General features: G+C 43.3%; 1 protein-coding gene across 2 annotated transcripts in view; it reads left to right on the top strand.

The window, feature by feature from the left end:
- Nucleotides 1–846: 846 nt before the first annotated feature.
- The window catches only part of SLC7A7 (solute carrier family 7 member 7), a 35,662-nt gene continuing 32,861 nt past the window's right edge, over nt 847–3,647 (top strand). The window contains exon 1 of one of the 2 annotated variants that reach the window (XM_018556143.1): nt 847–981. The gene's annotated coding sequence lies outside the window, so the exon portion shown is untranslated. Of the gene's footprint in view, nt 983–3,647 lie in introns of both variants that reach the window. The other variant, XM_018556142.1, reaches the window with a different exon arrangement.

Raw genomic sequence — 3,647 nt, 5'->3', positions numbered from 1 at the left:
CAGTGACGCTGTTCAGCCGATAGTGTCCTAGCAACCACTGATACTGTTCAGCCGACAGTGTCCTAGCAACCAGTGATGTTCTTCAGCTGACAGCATCCGATGCTGCTCAGCTGACAGTGCCCTAGCAATCAGGGATGCTGTTGAGCCGACAGCATCCTAGAAGCAAGTGACAGGTCGGGGGGAGGGGTGGCACACGCAAACATGCCCCGCTTTTTACTACAGTTTCATTACCTATGAATTGGCATTAAATCTTTTTGAATCTGTCACAGCCATAGTGAAGTTAGTGAAAGTGCTGCACATAAGAAGTACCCCAATCTGTTGCATGGGTCAGAACTCTTAACAAAACTCTCTCAAGGCTTTCCTAAAATAGGCGCAGCACTTTTTAATACACCCATACTGCCAGCAAATGCTTTATTGAATCATGGCTGCACTTTTCTAGTTGGCTGTTTAGATGCACAAAAAAACAGGCAAAATCCTTTCTATTGTGAAGGTGAAATTCCCCATCAGATTTGCTGGTGATAGAAAATATCCTCATGATATAAGAGGCTTTCCTTTGTTGGAGGAGAGAGGTAAGTGGCTTGTGGAGAACTATGGCTGGCTTGGAAAGTCCCTGTACATAGGACAGGCCAATCCCATACACAGATCAGCCTGTCAGTCCCATACACAGATCAGCCTGTCAGTGTCAGCTCCCTGATCTCAGTGATGATGGTGGTCCTTATCACCCAGCAGCTGCCTGTCACCTTTCCTCTGCCTCCCTCCATCCCTCCCTCTGCCCCCTCCTGCTTCCCTCCGTCCTCCTCCCCCTGCTGATAAGAAATGCTTTCTCCACAACTCTCAGAATTCGCTGAGTGATCTTGTCTTCTTTCGAAATCGCGGAGCTTCTGTACCTTGCACCCTCCCTCCCTGGCTCCAAGCTCTTGTTATATGTCTTGTTTTCCTTGCATAGCCCTCTTCAATCTCAGGGACAGCCAGAAGAGCACAAGTAAGTGTCACCCCAATAATTACACGCCTCTGATCTCTGCCTAGCACCCCAGGGCTTTCCATGAAGTGGTTCTCTCTCTAGGGTTAGACATTGTCTTGTTTTTTTAGGCAGCAGTGCTTTAAAGGTTTCCTGATGCAGATATGATTTGAGGATAAAGTTACTTGAAGTAAGGCTGATGTCAGACGGGCGACTGTCGCTAACGATTTGTTGAAATTGCCAGCGGCAGTATCGCCTGTTTCTCCCTATGGAATTGCACCCCCTGTAGCTAAGACAGCGAGGTATCGCTCTCATCGCTAACAGTCCAATGGAAATTCAGCCGCGTTTGGGCCAGCGACAGCAACAACTCGCCAAGGAAGCGATTCCATAGGGACAGATGGACAACCTCTTTAGCCATCGTGTCGCCAGAGATTTGCCTCTAGACATAAAATCGCCCGATTGACATCAGATGTACCTAACAAAGTTATTATTAGCAGTTTAAAGGGGGTTGTACAATTGCCAGGACTGCTTTATACAAATGTGCATTAGTCCTTTTTGTATGAACAGTCCACAGTATAAATAACTGTTACAAGCTGCTTGCACACCTGCTGAACCTTTGTACGCAACGTAATGCTGGCCATACCATGTCAACCAGCTTTGGATCGCATAGACCAGGGATAGGCAACCTTGGCACTCAAGCTGTTTTGGAACTACAGGTCTCATGAGGCATTGCGAGACAGCCGCAGCCAGAAAAAGAGGCATGATGGCATTTGTAGTGTCACCACAGCTGGTGTGCCAAGGATAGGTGATTTATTGCATCAAAACAACCTATGCTCCCTGCCCAACACACATACAGACAAAGAAGTTGCAGCACTTCAGTATGATTTATTTTCAAAATCAGTCCATTGCAAACGTGGGACCCCAAACAGCATGAAAATGATGGTAAACAGTATGGGGCTTCATTCAGCCCTTCTTCCGATATGACACATAGCAGTGTTACAGAGAGAGACAGAGAGAGAGAGAGAGAGAGAGAGAGAGAGAGAGAGAGAGAGAGAGAGAGAGAGAGATACAGTATATCTGTGCAATAGTTTTCGCAATTAAATACTGGTTAAAATCGGTAGCAGCCGCTAGAAAATTGTATTGCCAGGGCAACCCTGCAAAGGTTTATGCATCTTTTTGTTGCATATATGCCTCCTTTTTTCTCTATTTTGTTGCCATCAATGGAAGTTCTCAATCCCTGGTCCATAAAAGACTGTTTTTCTGCTGCTACATGACAGTGAATTACTTCTGTACTCTATAGAATTGTGTCCACCCCTAGACACAACAGATATGTGCAAAACCCTGAGACCGTATGGGTACGGGAAGTAAAACCTGTGCAACAGGTAACAGGGACAAAGCTCTTCCTATGGTATATATTAGTAAGGATTAGGTATGTTTTTTTTTTATTTTTTGAAAGGCTTTTCTGTTATTTATAAATATGTTTAGCACAAAACAAAATCCAAGTCAACAGGGCAATTGGACGTTGGTTGAAGCTCAAGACTTCTGCCTGGACTAGTTGATTTCACACGCTGGTCTCTGCCCACCCAAAAAAGAAAAGGGAGGAGCGTCATTCCTTGAGAGACTATCTCTCAGAAAAAAATCTAATGGTAAATAGGAATTGTGTTGTGCTTAGGAACTGTATGAGGGTGAAGTGGTGTTTGTGAATGGTACAGGATGCTGAGCTCCTGGCACTGGGACAAGGTAGGAAGTGTTTGCAGCTACACAATCACAGTGTACTTAGTTATTAGTGCAAAGTCGCATTAGTAGCTGAAAAACATGTCGAGGGCTGCATGGAGCAGCTTGCAAGTTTAGAGTTAAACTAGAAGTGTTGTTTATAGCACTGAGAACCAGTATCAGGACATTGCTCTCCAGTCATGCTCATTAATGACTAACTTCCTAGAATCCCCTTTGCTTATCATTGACTATAGGTGAAGCTGCTGGTTCAGGCTTCTTTTATCTGTCAAGCAGTAAACACATTGCTCTAAAGATGTGAAAGTGTTATCACTTTATTCCACCAAGGTATTATGAATTAAAGCAAAAGAGCTACTCAAATATGTGTTTATGGTGGAAGTTGTACTGAAGAGGGTAAATACTGTAAACAAGTAGATGATTACTGAAAGATTTATTTTTGTTTAGTTTTGGTTATTTTTGCTGCTGTGAACAGGGCCAGATTTACCACAAGGCCACCATTCCAACACCGCTGCTCCACCCCCCGCTGCTCCACCCATGGTCTGCTCCCCCTCTCCAGGGTCGGATTTACTCTCTCTGCTGCCCCAAGGCCAGGTTCCTCAATGCACCCCCCTCCCCGCCAAACGCCCCAATGGAGAATTGCAACCAGATGGCAGGGGCGGCAGGGTTGGTTTACATTTTTTTAATTTTTTCTTTATTTTTTTAACCTTTTTATCCCTTTTTTAATTTTTTTTTTACTTTTTAATTTATCTTATTATCTTTTACTTTTTTATTTTTTTGTATTTTCCATTTTATTATTTTTTACTTTTTTATCACTTTTTTAATTTTTTTATTTTAATTATAATTTCTTATTATTTTTATTCATTTTTTTCCCCACTTAACTTTATTGCTATCACACAGAAGCTAACAAGCCCCTGTGTGATAGCATTTGGAGGTGACAGGTTCTCTTTGTTGAACCTGT

The sequence above is a fragment of the Nanorana parkeri genome, unplaced genomic scaffold, assembly GCF_000935625.1.
Source record: "Nanorana parkeri isolate BGI_ZX_2015 unplaced genomic scaffold, ASM93562v1 scaffold225, whole genome shotgun sequence".
In the NCBI taxonomy this organism is placed as follows: domain Eukaryota; kingdom Metazoa; phylum Chordata; class Amphibia; order Anura; family Dicroglossidae; genus Nanorana; species Nanorana parkeri.
The sequence above is the reverse complement of the archived record's forward strand: the minus strand, read 5'-3'. Positions and strand labels throughout refer to the sequence as shown.